This window comes from Mus musculus, chromosome 17 (genome assembly GCF_000001635.26).
Source record: "Mus musculus strain C57BL/6J chromosome 17, GRCm38.p6 C57BL/6J".
Taxonomy (NCBI): domain Eukaryota; kingdom Metazoa; phylum Chordata; class Mammalia; order Rodentia; family Muridae; genus Mus; species Mus musculus.
Genome location: NC_000083.6, coordinates 3,222,616 through 3,244,679, shown reverse-complemented (window position 1 = coordinate 3,244,679; position 22,064 = coordinate 3,222,616).

Genomic DNA, 22,064 nt, shown 5'->3' with positions numbered 1-22,064 from the left:
TCCAAGACTTACAAAGATTTACAAAACTCAGATAGATGCCTCTTGGTTGAAATTTTGGTAAGTAAACAGGAGAGGGGTACTTAGCAGGGTGAACTGTGTTGGACCTGTGTGTTTGGGGGGCTGGGGGGGAGGTACTTGCATGGATATAGTCTTATCTAACAGACCTCCTCACCACCCAGAACACAGAGCCGATGGTGACTCCCATTTTGAATAAGTCATGGGTTTTGAATGGACTGGCCAATGTGTCCCGAATTGTGACCCTTTGTGGGAGCAATTGTGCCGAATACCTGTAAAACAGTGGCACCTGGGCTCATGTGTGGTGGAAAATGTATCACTTATGTGCATATTTGGAGACTTTCCTAAATATACTATAATGACATATACTAAGTATACATACTGAACAAATGCCACACATGCGTTGGAATTGTAGATTTAAGGGACCGTGGAACCTCCACAGATATGCTCAGAGTTCCCTTCACACCTACAGTCACTCAATAAGAGTCTGGACAAATACTGAAGGTCTATTTTTAAAATGCTGCATTTGATCCTCATGGTTTCTGGATAAACTAGCCAGTCAATAAAAACAGCCTCATTCTGGTCAAGGTAAGTTTCTTGGAAATCAGACCTGTATTTGGGATATCGCACAAACAGGAATGGTTTGTGCAAGCACAACAGTGGAGTGGACTTAAATGTAATTTTCATACTTTAGAAAGTTATAGAGATCAATGGCTTGGCAGCTGGCTGAAAAGATTCCACATTTTAAAAGTCTGGAGATGCATCTGTTAGTTTCGAGTTCCTATCACAGATTGCCGGTTTGGTGCTAGCAAGCTGTCTTCCAATTAATGTTCCAGAAAACATTTATTTCAAGATTTATAGGAGGAGAGCCAAATTTTCTGAGCTTCAATTATGTGAAACATCATCATAATTTCTGCCTTTTGTGAATCTTCTGTGTCCAGGGTTAATAAGCAATGTGTCTTAAAGATGTTCTGTTTGCCTTTCTAAATAGGAGCCTGACTTCAGAATCATTAAGGGGTAAAACACATTCAATCTTGCATAGCCTCATGGATAACGTCATTAAAATATTTAAAGACAGGCTGGAGCGATGGCTACACAGGCAAAGGTAGACAGGCTGAACAGGCTTGGAGGCCTAAGTCTGGCCCCCAGAACTCAAGTAAAAATGCAAAGCTGCGATCTGACACACATGTGTACACACACACCACCACTACCACCATCACCAATAAGAGTATTTTAGAAGATGTTTAAAACCACTATCACGATGTATGCAACTCCCTTCCCTTGTCTTCTGCCTATAAATGCTCAACACCCCCTCCCCAAGAGGTCTGTTTAGCTTCCTCCCTCCCTTCACAGCCAGGCTCCCTGTGCAATTCCTTCCCTACAGTCTTCAAGCGTCTACAGTCTACAAACATCTACATCGTCTACAGACGATGGTGGTACACACAGCAGCGCCCACAGTATCTACTCCTCTCTGATATCTGCCACCAGTGTCCTCTTTATCCCTCTAGCACCTGGAAATGCCAGGCCACTAGACTATTTGTTAAGTGTGCAAGAAACTGAATGAGGCCAGAACCAAACTGATGGCCAATGTGTGCTCATTCTTCAGAGTCAATGAATAAAAATCTCAAAAATGTACAGTCAGGTATTGATTTCACTTGAAACTGGAAAAAGCGGTTCAATGTCTGATACTCAGACCCATCCCATACATCCTAAGATTTTGGGTTACAGACCATCACCTGTAAGCTTTGCAGACGTGTGAATCAAGTCGCAGACAACTACCTGTCAGCTACAAAACCAGAGAGCATCCTGGTACTGCTCAAAGGCTGGCAGGCAGTGCTCCAAACCTCCTTGGGTAAGAAAGGGACAACCCGGCAGAGAGTTATACAATATGAAGGTATTCGAGAACTTGCTATTACTGGAACATTACAGGAGGGGTGAAACAGAGAAACTGAGGCTCACAGGCACACGCTGGCCTGGTTCTCTGATGTGGGGATGAAGGGAAGCCCTCACACAGGGCGTCACATGTTAGCACAGATCTGTGGGAGCATCGGATGGGAGGTGGAGGCAGAGTGCTGGTCATCGCGCTCTGGGACTGTCAGTGGTCTGATGTTCACAGCTCTGAGCTATGAAACTGTGGTTGTGCAGAGCAGTGTTCGGATGGTCCAGAACCATGGGGATTTCTGTGGGTTTTGCCTGTGTTGAAGTTGGGGGTCCGTTGTCATGGGGACAGAATGGACATTACATCCTTTTTACCTCCTTTTGAGCCTCAGGTATGGAGCTGCATGGGTTTTGGTGACTTTATGAGGACTCATGTCCACATATATGCTTGAGCCACATGGTTGCTGTGCCAGACCTGTCTGTCAAAGGAAGACTCTTCTACAACTACCTCAGGTTGCCCTGGTAGGACACTCTTGAATTCTGCTGCCAAAAGACTCTTTTGATGAGACAGAGCACTGGCCATTAGTTGACAACACTGCTTAGACCCACAACTTGGGGAGCCCGCATATAGGTAGTATGGACCAACTTATAGCCCACATGGTACAGTGAGCTACAAAAAACGGGTTTCCTTTCTCTTCCCATTTCTGTGAGATGTTAAAGCGTTAAATATGTGAGAAATAAGCTCAAGTGTATAGTGATCTAAGGCAGGTGGAGGGCCAGAACTTGACAACCAATCTGACAGTAGCCTAGGAGACTAGTTTCCATCATGATTAGGTTAGCCTTAACAATGGACAGCACTGTTCTCTGGGCTTGGGTCCCGATGCAATGCGATGAGCTGCTGCCTCAAGCTCCTGCCACCGTGAGTCCCCTGCCACGATGGACTTACAGTACTGGGGAAAGAAACGGATATACCCAACTTTCAAAGCTCTTTGTGCTCTATTCTACCTTTGAACCCAAAATTTTATATGGTATCTGATACAGAAGAAAGCTCCCTTTCGGCCTCTGGCTGTCGGGAGAGAGAAGAAGATAATATGGTGCTACCTTGGCATGAGGACTCACAATAAATGCTGTTAATTGGGACACAGGCAGAATGATAAGAAGTTGCCCACCTTGGCTCCCTCCTCTGAATGGTTCTTTTCTCTAAAGCCAATGGTGCATTGCTACTAAACACATCCATTCCCTCTGTCCTATGAGAAAACTGCTAATTAAGGCTGAAGACTACCATTGTCCAGATAGCCTTCTGTGCATAATGGAAGAATCCTTTCATTGGCAGGGCTTCTCCTCTGACTTTGCCTGGGGAATTCAAAATCCCTACACATACCTTTATCTGAGGAATGTCATGTAGTCTTAGTTAGTGTAAAGGGTCAACTTCCTTTCTCCTGATAAGAACCTGCTCAGCTAGCACCTGGCATTGCCCATGCTAAGGAGGCATTTCGTTGCCCTAAGCCTTCAGACAATGACCTTTGCCCATCTTGGATATTCTTCCCCTCAACCCCCCATGGGAATTCCATGGATGAAAGACCTCCCTCCCTAAACACAAACAAGCACAATCTTGCCAGAGTTTTCCTTTAGACGGTCAATTGAGTCTTCTGGTAAAGTGAGGGGTACATTACCAAATGTTCACTAACAGGTTCATAGACACAGACAACCTAAACTGTAACAGGATGTAAGTGGTTCTTAGAGGTCATGATCATTTTCAGCTGAGAAAATGAGGCATAGTCATCTTAAACAGGATTTCCTGGGAGAAATACAGGAAGTGCTTAGAACGTTTCAGAATAATGTCATTTTATAAGTGTCCTCAGTGCTAAACAAAAGAACACAGATTGTTTCTAACAGCTGGCTTCCTGAAGTCAGACACTGAACACTGGAAACAGGTCCGGGATCCAACGGACTCACTTCCATTTTTGCTCTTCCAGAATCCTTAAGACTGGCATGCATACAATACCCTCCGCTTGTTCCTCAAAAGAGTGTACAACACCCACACCCACAGGCTGAGGAATTAAAAAATGGCGCATCTACTTAAATATTGTGTCTAGCTCTCTGTAAAGATCTGAGTGGGCCAAAGACTGTTACAGACTAGTAAGAGAAAGGTTGGATTGACTTTGTCAAGAAAACTAGCTATGGTCTCCTTTCTTTCCAAAGCACAGCCAAGGCCTTTCCTTCAGTAAAGTAAATTAAACACTTCCCTATCACCCTATCTCTCCTGGATCATTCATGGCTCTACCACTGGAGATAAAGACTCTCATGTCTACAGGCAAACACTGTGACCCTGGACTCTCTCAACTTAGGGCCAGTTAGTGCATGGGCAAGGGCTATGGACAGCCACAGGAATGCACTGTGGAAGGGCAGGGCCTGGAGGGAAGGTGATGCCCACCTCACACATGACTCTTCAGAACAATGTCTAAATGAGATAGCTGTCGCCAGTTCTCGTAACTCCATGCTAGGATTTGATGTATATGGTCTCCTGCCACCACCAACAGTCCTGTGAGGAACACTCTGCTCCGGCCTGGTTGCATGGGTTGAGGGAAGCCAGATTCAAGACAATGGTGTTGTTTCCAGAATCCTCAATGGAGTGGTATGACAGATAATTACCTTTGAATTGGAAGCCATGGGTCTATCAAACGACCTCCGCTCTACATTTCAGGTAAAACAGACTTGCTACTGTTTTCATCCAACAACAAAAATCAACTTTCTTAATTATGTTGGAAGAATGTCAGTGTTTCCAAGTGAAGAAGACAATTAAGCAGAGCACAATTTGGAAAAACAGTTGGTGTTGAGGGAGAAAATGGATCTGTACTAAATGTTCACCGGCACCACAAAGTGAAGCAACAGCCACGCACTCGGAAAAGGCAGTTCCTTGTAAATCGAATAATCAATCCAAAAAAAAAAAAAAAAAAAAAAAAAAGCCACACTCCAGGGTTGCATAGGGATCCTTGACTTCAAGACTAAAGTTCAGTCATGAAAATTAACTTTGGGGGGGGGGGTTGGGGGGAGAACTGAAGAGACAGCTCAGTGCTAAGAGCACTGACTGCTCTTCCAGAGGTTCTGAGTTCAATTCCCAGCAACCACATGGTGGCTCACAACCACCTGTAATGGGGCCTGGTACCCTTTTCTGGTATGTCTGAAGATAGTAACAATGTACTCACATACATAAAATAAATAAATAAATCTTTTTAAAAACTTAACTTGGGGGCTGGGAAGATGGCTCAGTGGGGAAAGCACCAGTTATGCAAGCGTGAGAACCTGAGTGTGGACTCCTACCATCCATGTAAAAATCTGGCATGGTAGCCCATGGATCTCCACCCCCAGTGCTGAGGTATGGAGACAGGCAGATCCTAGAGGCTTGCCAGCCTGCCTACTCAAAACTGTGAGCTGCAATAGTGAGAGACTCTGCCTCAAAATAAATAAATAAACAAACAAACAAACAAACCAACCACCCACCACAGAGTTAACCACTGGCTCTACAGGCGCCACTCAGGCAAGTGCACACGTGTACACACATGCACACATGAACGCACACACACACATACCCCTACCTAACTCGGAATGAAACAGGTAAGTTGTCTGCAAGGAACATGAAATGGAACAGTCCGCACAGATTTTCAGAACCACAACTGTCCTTGAAGTACAAATCTGAGCCGGGTGTGGTGGCCACCCCTTTGATCCCAGCACTCAGAAGGCAGAGGCAGGCAGATCTCTGAGTTTGAAACCAGCCTAGGCTAATAAAGTGTGTTCTAGAACACAAACTAAATAAAATAATTCTATTTTTTCAAAAAATAAAAATAAATAAGCCATATATATACATATGTATATGTATATATATGGGTTTATACACACGCATGTGCGCTCACGCACACACACACACACACACACATATATATATACACATATACACATACATATGTGGTGGTGGCGGCCCTGTTGGATTTCATGTCTTGTGCAGATGCTAGATACAGAATAACATCCAATGCTAAGGCCCCTCCACGGGTCCCCTCCCTCCACAGGGCTGCTCCACAGTGCTTACAGACAAAATGCTGATGGGAAGAAGATCGTTATGGAATACAACTTCAAGAGTATTTTCCTCATACAATTACCCTCTCTCATTTACTGGGCAAGTGTCCTAAGTTAGAATCCTCAAGATTAAAAACAAAATAAAACAACCCCTCCAAAACCCTATAATATATATGAATGTAAATCTCCTGAGTTAGAATTCTCAGGATTAAAAACAAAACAAAAAGCCTATAATATATATGAATGAAAACGTTATAATGGAATTTATTATTCTGTTTGCTGGTTAATTACTATTTTTAAAATAGAGGCAAAAACGGAAAGCAAAACACTCACATTTTTATCTTCTATTAAAAAAAAGTAAGAAAAAAAAACAAAAAAGAAAACTTTTTTTGGCAACAGAAAAAGTATTATCAGCTGGGCATGGTGGTGCATGCCTTTAATCCCAGCACTCGGGAGGCAGAGGCAGGCGTATTTCTGAGTTCAAGGCCAGCCTGGTCTACAACGTGAGTTCCAGGACAGCCAGGGCTACACAGAGAAACCCTGACTTGAAAAACCAAAAAAAAAAAAAAAAAGCATTGGGCAGGGGCTGGGAGTGTAGAGTGTTTGCTTAGAATGCATGAAGCCTGGGTTTCAATTCCCAACACCATACAAACCAGGTCAGGCCAGGCGTGGTAGCTGATACATGCAATTCCAGCATTTTGAAGGCAGAGGCAGAAGGATCAGAAACTCAAAGGCATCCTAACCTATACTGCAAGTTTGAAGACAGCCTGTACTACGTGATCCTGTCTCAACAAAACACAAAACTGGGTAGGGACATGCTCTTCCCACACGCTCCCCCTTAGCCTATTCTTTAACCACTTCTCTCCCTATAGGTGTAACTCTTACTCAGGAGAATTCTAGAAAACCCATTACATTTCAGAATTCTTATTGTTTTTCATACTCATTTCAATGATAAAAGATGTGTGTGTTTTCTTCATTGGAAACAATATCATACTGGAAATAAAGGACTTTATCAGGATAGACTTATCTCAGCTCTGTTATTGCATTGTTGGATAGAAGATGAAAATCTACAGGTCAGTTAGCTAGCTAATGGAGCAGGTGATGGTAGTGCCCAGAAGTAAGTCTCCATGCAATTAAGACAATGTGTTTACTAATAGGAAGCTCTGTGTTTAGAGGAATCAGTCCTTATTATCCTGTATAAAACTGCCTCATGAATGCTATTGTGTATTTGTTTGGAGGAAAAATAAACAGAATGGGAAAGGCTATATAAATGATACTGATACATGCAGGTACAACGAACAGGAAGTGAGCCTGCGGTACCTTCACATGAGCATATCAGCCACCTCCACAGGGCTGTGTCACAGACCTACATACAGCAATAGGCCAGACAGCATACGCATTTTACAATATATATTTTACAACAGACTTTGCTAATTTTTTCTATGTGTTGCCTGTCTTAGTTGCCAGACGTATTTTAGAATTTAAATTTTCCTGTTCCAGGGCCATTACCAATAGGATAAGTTGGGGAGGGGGAGTCTTCCATCTCTCTGCAGAAGTGTTAAGGGGCATGAGCAGCTCAACCCCTTGATTTCAGTTCAGCAAATTCTCAGAGAGGCAGTCCTGGCCTGGCATTCTGGGCACTGGGCAGTTGGCTCAGTAGTGAAGAGCAGTGGCTGTTCCTCCAGAGGACCTGGGTTTGGTTCCTGGCACCCACAAAGCAGCTGACAGACACCTTTAATTCCAGTTCCAGGGGATTTGGTGCTCTCTTCTGGTCTCCACGGGCACCAGGCATACATGTGGTACACGACATACACGCAGGCAGAACACTCATCTACATGAAATAGATAGATAGTAGATAGATAGATGATAGATAAGGTGGGCAGATAGATGACAGATAAGATAGATAGATGGTAGGTAGCTAGATAGATAATAAATAGACAGAGAAATTAGTAGATGAAATCAGTAAGTAAACTAAAGAAATATCTACCACATAGTTCCTCAGCTGATAAGAGATCTAAAACCATCGGTGGACAGAAATGAGATAGCAGAGTATCAAGACCACACTTCTCTAACAATGGTTTCGGTCACAAAGACTAAAAGAATATTTAATATGTGTATAGTGGAGTGCTATGCTCACTCAGCCACGCCCTCATCATCTTGGTTCTAGGGTACTATTACTGTTGGCATAACTGCATGCCAGGACTCACGTGGCTCCTGTAACAAGGAGATCAAATGTGTAAATTAATGTTTCTATACTCGTTCTCACGATTTGAGTAATTGAGAGTGTGGTGGTTGAATGAAAGTGGCTCCCATAAGCTCATACAGGGTGGCAGTATTAGAGATGTGGCCTTACTGAAGTAGGTATGGCCTAGTCAAAAGAAAGGTGTCCCTGGGGTCGGGGGAGGCTTTGAGGTTTCAGAAGCTCGAGCCAGGTTCAGTGCCATGCCTGTCAGCTCTTTCTCCAACACCATGTCTGTGTACATGCCACATGCTTCCAGCCATGAGGACGACGGAGCAGACTGACCTCCGAACCGTAAGCCAGACTGTGTTAAATGCTTTCCTTTCCTTTCCTTTCCTTTCCTTTCCTTTCCTTTCCTTTCCTTTCCTTTCCTTTCCTTTCCTTTCCTTTCCTTTCCTTTCCTTTCCTTTCTAAGCGTTGACATGGTCCTGACTAACACAGACATGCATAGTTATTTCTGGTTATACTTTTAACTTATACCAGGGCCTAGTGTTGCACATTCTTGTATCCTAAACTAGGTCATCAAAATGTTACCAAAGACTTAAAAGACAGGCCCCTGCCACGGTTCCTTTGCTTGATTCCTCATGTAAAAGATACTGAGTATAAATGTCTTCCACTGAAATTTTTTAAAGATGTGGTTTATATTTAAATTGTCTACTGAAACCCAAATGCCAGATTTTGGAAGCAATGCCCAACTGTCACACACAGCTGTCAAGTGTAGCTCAAAGGAAGGCGCAAGGATGACAAAGGCAAGGCCTTGTTCCTTAGGATGCAGGGGGCATGGGGCTCTTGGGAGGTGGGATACTGGCTAAGAGATGTCAGCTGGAGAGAAGTGAGCCTGCACACAGAGGCCAGCCCCGAGTATAGGCGAGGCTTTCCATTCTCCTCGATAAAATCTATATAACTAAACTAAGCCAAGCCCTTACCTCTCAGCCCCGGGGAAGCTGAAAAGTGCCCTCTGAAGGTACCCACTGGCCATCCCCATAAAGGGGAAAACATCACACTCCACGAGTTTGTCAGACTTCACTGACCTTGAGTGAGAACACCACACTGCCACCTTCCCAAGTCCCTGTCACTAGGAACCTGCCAGAAGTGATGGATTGCTATTCTTACATATATATGTGATCAGCGGATACATACAGAGTCCAGACACAGGTAGGATTCTGCACTTTACCCCAAGCTGCTAACATGAATCCACAAATCTTAGGCTGAGGTATACAAGAAAGTTTGGAAGCGATCTACACGTCTCAGAAGGGATCGTAGTGTACAGGATTTTAATTAGTAAGATAAAGTGTCTGTCTGCAGGCTGGGGACTGCAGTGCGCTCACTTGCAATCCCGGCAATTCCAGCACTACCACAGTGGCACGGGAGGTGCCATGGATGGCTCCTGGCCAGCCCACCTAGACTGTGCAATGCAACAGAAACACTGAGAGACCCTGCATGCACAAGAATGAAGGAGAGAACCAGGCCAACACATGTCTCATGGCATGTCTACGCTCACAGTTACACATAAAGGTGCATGCGCACGTGTGCACACATAGACACACACAGACACACAGACACACAAATAACAGATATTTTCAAAACTGCAAACAAACAAGTCCACTTGTAGGCCAAAAAATAAAACTGACAGACATATAAACTTACAACTAATGACTATGAAGAAAAATTCCTATCTGTGATGATGAAGCAGAATGAGATAATTCATAGACCTGGGGAGCCGCTCCATGGTACAGAGCACCGATTGCTCTTGCAGAGGCACTGGGTTCCATTTCCAGCAGCCACATGGCTGCTCACGACTACATGTAGCCAATTCCCGGGGCTCCAATGCCTTCCTTGGGCCTCTGCAGGCACTGCCCACACTTGATGCACAGACATGGACACAAGGAAAACAAATACCCTTAAAAGATGAAATTGTAAATTTTAAAAGATTTAAAGCAGATGGGACAGTCTAGTAAGTTCTGTCATGGTGTCAAATGCAAGCCCCTTTGATCCAAATCCCATAGAGCGGATGTTAGGAACACAGCGTGGTATCAGGATGGGGGCCCTCAGCTCGACAAGCTCTGCCACACTGAAGGACAGTCAGGGCTCCATGGAGACTGTGAGTGCCTGTGGCTGAAACCTGCCTGTTAGGCACAGGTATAAGCCTTACCGCATCAGGCATCAATCACATCAAGGCTACCCTGCCTCAGGAAGAGCGGTTTAGGCTCACCCACCTCCTGGTGACTCGCTCACCAGTGCCAGGCCTTTGAGGACAGTAGTGGCTTTTCTCTACACAAAGCTGCCTCCTTGTTCTACTCTATGGAGACACAGCTGCGGCTTCCACCTCTCCAATAAACTTCCAAGTAGGCATCTTGTTCTTGCAGCTGGGTTGCTGTATGGATGGCTTTGTGTCCCCACACTCCCAGTTTTCAACAATGAGTACAAGATGGCAGAGGCCTGGTCTTCTGTGGCATGTATCCTACCCACATCTGACACAGATGCCGAACAAATGTTTGGTAACGTGTGCTTTCCTGAAGGTCTGGTGTTTTTTAAAAAGGGGATGGCTTTCACTGGGGATATTTCTCCGATTCCAGCTTCCCGCTGCTTTGTAAGACGCTTGAAAATGAACACCCACTGCGACTGTGGACTGGTTCTCCTGGAATCTACGACCTTTAATCCTCCTTCTTTTCAAAATCTAGCAATGCAAAAATGGCAGATCCAGAGTGTCCCATGTCCGTATTCTGGGTGCTCTCTCACATTCTGGAACCAGCTGCACACAGCTCCTGTGCAATGACCGGCTATTCCACCAGAGGCAGAGAGCTCCTCTCCAAAGGTAGATGGCCTTTCCCTTACCTTGTAAACAACCCTAACAGAACTCACTGAAGTCACAAAGGGGACAGGGGACAGCTGACAGAAGACATGAAGCAGTTGGAAGGTTAGCTGGTAACCGGAAGGATATTAACCAGAGGAGGGGCGACAAGGACAAAAGTGGGTAACAGGTGAATTTGATGTAAATGCACAAAAACATCATAGTAAAACCCATTGTTGTGCCTAGTTAATATCTAACTTTTTTTTTTTTTTTTTGGTTTTTCGAGGCAGGGTTTCTCTGTATAGCCCTGGCTGTCCTGGAACTCACTTTGTAGACCAGGCTGGCCTCGAACTCAGAAATTCGCCTGCCTCTGCCTCCTGAGTGCTGGGATTAAAGGCGCATGTGCCACCATGCCTGGCTTCTAACAAATATTTAAAATGACCAAAGCTTGAGAAATATTGTAGTCAGAATTTTATATGCAGAGCAGATGTGTGCAGGTGTGCCGTCTGAACACGAAGCACAGAAAGGTAAGGTGGAATAATAATGCTTCCTTCACAAGCCCTTCTCATCAAGCTGGGGGGAGGGTCTAGGACCCGCAGCAGATGCCACCTCGCTTATGACTCCTGTGTCGCATTACTTGTACTGGTAAGGAAGTGAGGATGCCTGTGCCCCGGGTTTCACTGGCTTAACTGTGAGTCCTTCCGGTGACACTGCAGATACACCTGACCTCTGGCAAGCCACAAGACCCTTTGCATCCTCCCCTTTGCCCAAGTCAGCCTGTGCCATGGCTGGTTAGTCCTGGGTGTCCCCGAAGCACACTGCTTCATCCCATCCGTTGTCTGGCTACAGGATTGTCTTGGAACTGCCCCAGAAACTGCTCGAGAGCAAAGATCTGTTTTATTTCCACATGTGCCTGGTCCTCATGTAGCTGTTGAAATGAATGCCTAGATGAATGAACTAACTGTTGGGAAAATAATCTCAAGCTATAATCAAATTGAAAGTTTAGTAAATTAATAGATACATTTTTAAGCTAGAGCTTCCACATACCAGGGAAAAAATGATGGCATAAATTTAAGAAATAACTTCTTCCTTCAAATGCTTTCATTAATATCTAATAAAAAGCACTGTGAGGTTGAAGTTTTAGAAATAAAATTTCAATAAATCTCAATATTTAAAAAATCACAAATACCAATTTCAGAATTACTGAAATGTATCTAAATATTGCTCAAGGCAACTCCCTGAGCTTCTGTAATAGACATATTGATAAAAAACAAAACAAACAAACAAAAAAACCAAAACCTCAACACAACATCAAGCAGAAAAATTAAAATAATCAAAATTAAAATAATCAGGGAAACTAGTATTTCATCTACAATAGTGTTACGTACTCAACTTATAAAATGCAAAGAATACATAAAGTCAATTATTCGTTTTGCCCCTCTCACATCCCCCCCACCCCCTGTCATGTAACTTCTGAGATAATAACATATTCCAGTAAAGTCCTTGCTGTCCCCCAATCCCTGGACCATCTGAGTCAATGGATTCAGCCTGGCTCTCTGAATCTCAACTGTTAATACAGTACGGTCTCTCAGGAAATAGCTCATGGACACAACTTTTAAGGCCTTGTCTTTGAAATATCAGGCTCTTTTGTTAATGGAGGAGGTACTGCAGTTTGTGCACTTCTGTCTCCTCTAAGCAATCTGTACCATCCCTAAAGAAGCCCTCCTAGCTCACGCATCCAGCAACAGACTGTAGCGATTTGGGTATGACACGCCTCGGGACAACTGGTTTACCTCACCTACCTATAGGCCATTCCTACAAACAAATCGGAGCATGGGCTTTAAAAATACATTTTAAAAATTTACAACCAAGTCCCACTCCTCAAGACCAAATGCAGACTATAAAAGATGGCTTAGCAGGTAAGAGAACTTTCCACCAAGCCTAGCAACATGAGTCATCTTTGGGATCCATCGAACACAAAGAACCTGATTCCTTCAGGCTGTCTTCAAACTCCAGATGCATGTCCTGGTATGTGTGAGCCCTCACATGGATACATGTAATTAAGATATTTAAAAAAAAAAAGTTTCAAGATGCTCCTGTGGCACACATTGGGCTCCCTCCCCCAGAACTGGTGTATCGGAACCTTTAATCACAGAGACTTTGGTGGTCAGATTTCTGTTCTATACAAATGGAACCATTATTGCTCTGAATTCTTGAGTTGAACACCATTTCCTTATAATCGACAAGGCAGATTTCTAACATAAAAAAATTCACCAGTATATTGAAATATTACCATGAAATATATATATATAAAATTCACCACCCTTGAATACAGAATAAATAAATAGTAACACATCAACACAACTCACTAAGAAGGGTAGCTGCAGGTGATTACTCCAGAAGAGAATATTGGACCAGCGAGGGAAGCTCACTGAATGAGCACAGGAACAACTTCAAAGAAAAAAAAAGGAAAAAGAAAACTTAAGTAATTAGTGGTCATATACCTGTCTTGTTCCTTGATACAGAACCTATGGGTTAATTAGAGAGGACGCATAATAAGCTCTTTTGATCCCTAGGGTGTAAGAATTATTATGCCCTGCTCTGCTTGGAGATTACTTAGAAAGTTGACGGAACCCGCAGCCTGGGTGTTCCGTGCATCCCAGGGTACTTACTGGGCTTCAGGCTTTCTGGGTGCTACTTTGGTGGGCACACCAGGAGGCTAGTGCTATCAAACTGATGCATCTATAGGGTACCAGAATCAAGAAGGGCATATCGGGTCTCAGTCGTCACCCAGGTGAAGATGGTAGCGCCGGAAGGACCTGAGAGCATCAGTGTGTCCTGCAGGAGTGCTCCGAGCCACTGCTTGCGGTAGCACCTGCTAACTCCCAGGCTTGTGGCTTCCACTGCGCTCCTTTTGCCAAGACCACCAGGCTAGCCCGAGACTTAGATAAAGTGGCTATCTGCTAAGGGACACATCTCAATTGTATTCACAACAGAACTGTGGTTTGTTCTTAAACATTCATACCAGCAAACGCAGAGAACCTTAGAGGAAGGGACTCTCCCAGCAGACAAGACACCTCAGAGACTAACAAGACAGGAATAACAAGCACGTGACTGCGAGGAGGCAGCCAGCCACTTCCAACTCAGCACGCATGCGTGTGGGATCAGCTGACTTGCCCACGTCTCTTATGGGAAGATCAATGATACCACAGAGCTTTATCTGCAGGCAAGGGGCTGCATTTAAGGGTGACTGTGCGGAGTGGGAGGGGTAAGCACTCAGAAATAGCAGTGATAACTAACTGGCTCTAGAAGGCACCATGGCAGCCCTGGTTGCCTTCCATGGGGGCACAGTGACCTCTACTGGTAGAGACACAGAGTGCTGATGTGATTTTTCTCCCCTAAATGCGTGTGCCAAGTCGGCCACATGCATTTGAGCACACAACAGAAAGAATAGTACAGTGAGCGCTTCAGCTTAGAAGTTTATCCTGCATGCAATACAGAAAGAACACTGCCTTAGTTATTGAAGCAGCTATTGAAATATTTTTGAGGTGTCTCCAGCATAACTGGTTTCCACAGGCACCAACCATGGAACGAAAGAGTACATCAATATGTGTTGAAACTCCCCAGGGCTAAGTCTTAGGTAGCCCACTTTCTTGTGAACACTTGTTTTCCTGTTTTCAAACCAATGGTTAAAGCTTTGGACTTTCCCTTTAACTCCTAACAGTTGCCAGACATAAACTGTAGACATTTTCAAGTTTATATATATAGTAACTTGGATAATTAAAGTTAACCTGGACATTAAAATAATGTCAAAAGACATACCTCACCCCAAGGGCCCTGAAGCTCCACCATGTAACCATGGGAACACATGTGGACCAGAGACAGAAGCTGGGTGTGCGAGCCGGTGTACAAGTGTACAAGAACCAATGAAGGTATTCCTAAATCTCACAGGCTGAAATAATTTCCTTAATAACTTTGTTTTTCTAAGTTTCTACTGCAGAGAATGAAGTAGTATAGAATTCAGAGTGACACCGTTCAGTGATGTATATTAAAAGTCCGTCCTGACACCAGGGAAATAACAGCTTCTTTTAATCCTCCCTGCTTTTTGTTTTGTTTTGTTTTTGCTTTTTTTTTTTTATCACACATGATAAAAATTACTGCAGGCTAGTGAGTCCACCTCTCCACAGAAATCACTTGGACTGGAGAGAAGGCTCAACCGTTAGAGACTAGACTCACTTCCAAAAGTATCAGAAAAGACACACAGCCTCGGCACAGAGCTTACGGAGAGGACTAGGGAAATGAAGGCATCCTTACTTAACTTGGTAAATACATCAGCTTTTTGTTATTCCTACTTGCTACTATGCTCATACTTGCTGCTGTATTTACAAGATAGGACCAGAGACCCAAGGGCAAATCAAATGCCATCCTTGATCCAAGGAGCCAGCAGCAGAACATTTTAAAAACTCTTCCTTAAAACACAAAGTTTTTCATCAATAATGTAAGGTTTCAGTGTTCTACCTCCCTCAGGCAATACTGTCTGCCTCTGAAGCACCACTCTCCTCTCCTCTCAGACCAGCGGTTCTCAACCTGTGAGTCTCCAGCCCTTTACTGATCTGAGACCCTTTCCCAAGGGCCACTTAAGACCACTGGAAAACACAGTGACTCATAACAGTAGCAAAATTACAGTTATGAAACAGCAATGGAATGATTGTATGGCTTACTGTCACTGCAGCATGAGGGACTGCAGTAAAGGGTCATAGAGTTAAGAGGATTGAGAAGCACTGGGCAAGACAGGAAATTATGCTTCTAGGTCATATCAGGAATTAAAACTGCCATTATCAGGAATACAAACAATTCCAATTAGTTAACCAGTGTCTTCAGGACACGTCTAGGATTGAGTCAGGACAGAACGAATGTCAGGGGAAACAGAAAGAGCCCGTCACGCCAGTGGATCTGATTACAGCACTGGATGGCGGGGAGTCCAGGGTGGCAACACAGCTGAAGAAACCGCTGCACAGATTAGTGCTATGAAGACTATGCTCCATTAGCGGGGGAGATGTCTCAACAACTAAAGCAGTTAATGGGGGAATGGGGACTGTCTTAGTCAGGGTTTCTATTTCTGCACAAACATTATGACCAAGAAGCAAGGTGGGGAGGAAAGGGTTTATTCAGCTTACACTTCCACACTGCTGTTCATCACCAAAGGAAGTCAGGACTGGAACTCAAGCATGTCAGGAAGCAGGAGCTGATGCAGAGGCCATGGAGAGATGTTCTTTACTGGCTTGCTTCCCCTGGCTTGCTCAGCCTGCTCTCTTATAGAACCCAAGACTACCAGCCCAGAGATGGCACCACCCACAAGGGGACCTCTGCCTTGATCACTAATTGAGAAAATGCCCCACAGCTGGATCTCGTGGAGGCATTGCCCCAACTGCAGCTCCTTTCTCTGTGATGACTCCAGCTGTGTCAAGTTGACACAAAACCAGCCATACAGGGACTTGGCTGGTTTAACGTGTGTGATACCCTGGAGGTGAGTCCCAGAACCATTACAGAGGGCTTCACCTCACTAATCTCAGCTCTGGGGAGGTGAAGGCGGAAGGCTTGCTGCAGGGGATCTGCCTCCCAGCCTCTGACCCTACTCTGAGCTCACAGATCTGTGCCCTCCATATATACACAGTGACTTTCCACATAGTCAACTCAAGCCAACATCCAACACCGGCAGAGCAACTTTCAACAAAGTCAACTCCAACCTTTGGAACAAGTTCTGGGCTTTGAGTGAAAAACTCCCACATAAATTCTGATACCTTTGCCACACCACAAAAGACATCCAGGAATATGGTAACATTGTTTAAAGCTCGGGCTAAACCCTGAGAGAAAAAGAGGCAGGGACTGAAACAATCCCCAGGACATCTGGTCAGTGGGATTTTGGCTAACCAGGGAGTGGGATTTCACAAAGCGACCGCATGCGTGGTGTGTGGTGGGAGCATCCAGAGAGATGTGTGCAGTCCCTGCAACGAGCATGAGGCTGGCGGGCTGGCTAATAACTCAGAGCTTATGGCACTGCTTGCATGGTATACAACGAGCATCTAGTGAGACAAATGGCACAACACATTCTGAGGGCTATGGGGGTAGCTCAGTGGACAAGACAGCTTGCTCTGCAAGGATAACGGTGGGAGTTCAAATCCTAAGCAACTACATAAAAACAAACAAACAAACAAACAAACCCCCCCAAAACAAAAAACATCCTGGGCTATACTTGCCTGTGACTCCAGAGTATAGGGAAACAGGGGGGTCTAGAGAACTTGCTGGCTAGACGCTGTAGCTGAAAAGGTAAAGCAACCTGTCTCAAAGTAAAAAGGTGGACAGCCTCAGAGGAAGGCACCTGATGTCCTACTGTGGGCTCCAGATGTGTGTTCATGGCAAGTACACCAGGCAGGCATACACTACATTTTAAGTATCATGGGAGCGTGCAGTGGGGTGCCTCTTTCTGAATGACCAAAGGGAAAGAAAGGTATTACAAGATCGTGTGAGAGGCTCTCGTGACAAAATCTTCAGGCTAAGTGTCTAACCTTGAGTGTTTTCTGGCTTAATAAATTAATCTAATACATTTGTTTGTCAAAACAAGGACCGATTTGGAAGAAGAGCTGAAAGACTGGCGTGTAAAATGCCAGTGTTCCTAAGAGAAAATAAACCTTTCATGAAAGCAAAGGGGCAGGGAGAATTTTATAAAAGATTTTCGAGATTTTCACAATTCTCAAAGATTTTCTTATGCTTCAAAGCATCATCCCAAATGCTCACATGCTGGGAAAAATGAGTCCTCTTTTTCCCTTTAGTCTTTCAAGACAGGGTTTCTCTGTGTAGCCCTGGCTGTCCTGGAACTTAACAATCCACCTGCCTTTGCCTCCCAAGTGATAGGATTAAAGGTGTGTGCCACTACCGGCAGGTAGCTCTTTTATCTGTGGAAATCTCTGTTGCAGACATTGAAAAGCCTGTCTGTGACAGACACTACTTGGCATGAGATACTACAAGAACAAATTTGGTGCCGGTCCCCCAGCTATAGAAGCAGCAAAGTGTGTGCTTAGGATAGAATTCTTCGTGAGGTGGAAGAAGACAAAGAAAAAAGAAAGGAAGGAAATCTAGACCATTATGGTTGAGAACTGTACAGAATATCTATTTGAACCATGATAAGGATTCAAACAATACTTTTTTCTTTTTTCTTTCAAAAGTGCTCAGACAGAAGCTATGCTATCCAGGATGAAGCTCCACTGGAGCTGAACGGAGCTGGAGCAAGAAAGCAAACCAGAGTAGGATGGAGCTGAGGACCCCAGAGGGGCTGAGGAGGGAGAACAATGTTCATCAAGCTTAGTGAATAAGCCATGAAATAAGTATCACATATCATCTATATCCATGTATCCACTTATCCATGCATGCATCAACCCATCCATCCATCCATTTATCTATCCATCCACCCACCCATCCACCCATCCATCCATCCATTTAACTATCCATCTACCCATTTATCCATCCACCAACCTATCCATGCATCCATCCATCCTCCCACCCATCAATGCATCCATCATCATTCATCCACATACCCACCCACCCATTCATGCATGCATCCATCCATCTATCCCTCCACCCACCCACCCAGTCATCATCAATCTATACCTATCATCTATTGACCTATCTATCATTTATGCATTTATTCCACCATCTCCCTAACCTACCTATCAGTCATCTGCCAGCCTACCTCTCAGATAGGAAAGTGAAGTCGACTATGTGGGGAAGGAAGACAAGGCCCGGGCATGGAGACAAGAGAGATTAATGGGAGGTGACACAAAAAAAATGTCTTTGTGAAACTTATCACTATAAATGGATTATACTACAACTTAAAAATGGAATAGATTTTCCTTGGAACAGCTTTTCTGAAGACATTCTCAGGAGTAACCAAGAAAGAGTGAGGGAGCCAGGTCCCTTAGTGGTATTTAGGAGTGGTGAAGACGCACCGGAAAACCTGAGCGCTCTACCTTGCACCTGCTCAGCCCACTCACTCTGTGCTTATGCAATGCAGTGCTGCGTGCTTTGCTCTGTCAAGACGTGTGTGTGTGTGTGTGTGTGTGTGTGTGTGTGTGTGTGTGTGTGAGAGAGAGAGAGAGAGAGAGAGAGAAAGAGAGAGTGAGAGAGAGAGAGAGAGAGAGAGAGAAGGAGGGAGGGAGAGGGAGCGAGCGAGAGACAAAGATAGACAGAGAATTGGAAACGAGATAAGAGAGGACACGTGTAACTTTTAAATTCTACCCAAACAGTACCAGGGTTGGACTAATTTGGAACCCAACAGAAGACAGTAGGGAAGAGAGAGGCACCTGGACTGATTATGTCTTTTCAAAGAAAGAAGAGTGGGGCAGGAGTGGAGAAACCTTCACATTTAACAAAGGCAGCTCGCCTTACACGGAGTCTCTAGTGACTTCAATAATCCACGTTTAACACCGAGAACAATTTTATACTTCGAAAGGTTTGTGGCTGTAATTATCCCCAGGTCGAGTCTCCTGCCCACGTAAAGACTACTCACTTGAGGGTGAGGGTTAAAACACTTGGCCTTCTCATCTTCTGAGGGAGCTAGTAGTATGATCATAGAGTGTTTGGGCCCCATGAGCACAGACCAGAAGCAAAACCTTGCACAAGTGAGCTGGTGGCAAAGCTGCTAGAGACGGCAAAGGAGGAGGGATGGAAACACTGCGGGCTAAGTCAGGTGTGGGGGCAATGCCACGAGTCCCACCTGCTCAGGAGGCTGAGGCTTCTGTCCAGGGATGCAGGGATGAACTGGACAACAGGTGGGGGAAGGAAACAGTAAAAACCTGTAAAAATTACCCAGCCAGGAATAACCCCAGCTCTCAGAGAGGCAGGCAGACAGTAAGGGAGCTCCAGAGAAGTTCATAGCAAAACTCTCAAAAGGCATAACAGAAAGACAACAAAACTATAGTACGCTCCAAATGATAACTGTGAACATTGCTTCCTGTTCCATAAAACATGCAATGCCTACATGGGCCACAAGAGGGCACCAGATGCCCTGGAGCTGGTGCTTGTTAGTGGCCAAACATTCCTGCTGGGGCTGGGAGGTGGTGGTGGTGCAGCACTCAGTAGGCAGAGACTAGGGACAGTCTCTGAGTTTGAGGCCAACCTGAACTACAGAACAGGTCCCACTCCCATGCATTCCAGGTTACAGCTTGCACCATGGTGTTCCAGCTTCTACTGACTTTTATTTATTTCACCCAGGGGGCAATGCTATTTCTGGACTGTTCTAATGGCAGGAATTTCAGAATCTTCTTTCTCATTTAGAAACTTAAATCAAGTATTTTGTGTCATGGGCTTAAGCTAATTCTTGTCCTTATTGGATTCAATAAAACCTCTTAATTTTTCATTAAAACACACAGCTCAGCTGTAAAGAAAAACAGCAACCCACCTTCACTATGGTTTGATATAGACCCTGTGTGCTTTAGGAGGGAGTCCAGAAACCCCATTAGCCACCAAACACCTTTTAATTTCTTTAAAAAAAAAAAGGCAAAGAACAATCTATATTAAAAATCAAATCAGCAAAGGTGAAGCCAGGGCAAATTCCTAGGAGAGCTTTTTCAGCCAGGAGACAGACAACACAGCTACTTCCAACCAGTCTGTTCTCTTTCAAACAAATACAAGTCCTGGTTTAGAGTTATCTGAATGTAGAGGAGTAGACCACTTCCTCCTGCCTCTGGGTCTCTCTCTCTGCAGACAGCAGGCTTCCCCTCACAGATGATGATAATGTGGACACCTTACAAAGAGGCGCTTTAGTTTCAATGTTACCAAGAAACCAGGAATGGACAGTATCAGGCTCTACCAACTGTTTAGTTCAGTCTTGAGTTACCGTCTCTAGGATTCATGCCCAGCCCAACTAAAACGACTGTAAGTTCAGGGTTGTTACTTAATTTGTCATTTAAATAAGTAGGGAAACGGAAAGTCTGAACTTACATTTTACACCAACCAAAGGCCAAGAAGCTAGGGCGGAGTCAAGAAATAGTTATAGCCAGTAGCGTCCCTGCCTGCACACTGCGGAACTCCTCCTAACGTTCCTAGATACTTTTGTGGAACTAGAATTCTCACTTGGACCTTCTTTAAAGAGCTGACTAGTTGGCAGTGACTTAAAAATACATTCAATGTATTCAATGCTCATTACACCATCCTCTCTCAGAAGGTGTCTAATTATTGCAAGGGAGTTTGAAATGGGCAGTGCAAAAGGAAATAGAAGTCTCTCAGCTCTTCCAATGAACATGGCTAACACTGCAGGATGCTCTGTTTGCTCACTGTCTTCAACTCTTGGGATAAGAGCCTAGGCTGTGTGGTTTACCATGCAACAAGAACTGACTGCATTCATTGTAAGAAACTCAAGGCTGGAAAAAGTGGCTCAGTCGTTTTTGTAAATGTGCTTGCTTCAAGAAGATGTGAGTTCAAATCCCTAGGACCCACATAAAAGCCAGATGCACAGTTCAAGATCCTGTAATCTCAGTCCCTAAGGGGACATGTGTACAACATGGGAGGAATAGATCCTGCCTCAAGCAGGGGGAAAGGCGTGTGAGGGGCATGCCCATGCAACTTCTTGTGCATGTGCATACACACACATGCTGAATAAAAATTAAGACAAAATTCGCTTCAAATACCAGCACATCTAAAGTTCTTCAGTGTCCACTTGAGAACCAAGATGCCCCAACTGAAAAAAGAAGCTGGTAGGAACCAAATCTAAGTATCTTTTTCAGGATGATAATTCCACAGGAAGTTACAATTCAGGATCTTCATTTCTCAAAACCGAGCATATATGTGGGCCGGCTGGCTGGCTGGCTAAGGCCACAACATTCTTCCACTAGCTCTCAACACTTTTAGCTCATTTGTGTCTCGAGTGGGCTGGGCTGCCTGTATACAAAGGTCAAAGGGCAAACTTTGGGAGACATGTCTCCCTTCCCCAGGGTGGAACTCAAATTGTCAGACTTGGTAGTAGGCACATAAGACTGGCTGAGCCATCTAGCCAGCCCTTTGCCTGAATTGCTAAGC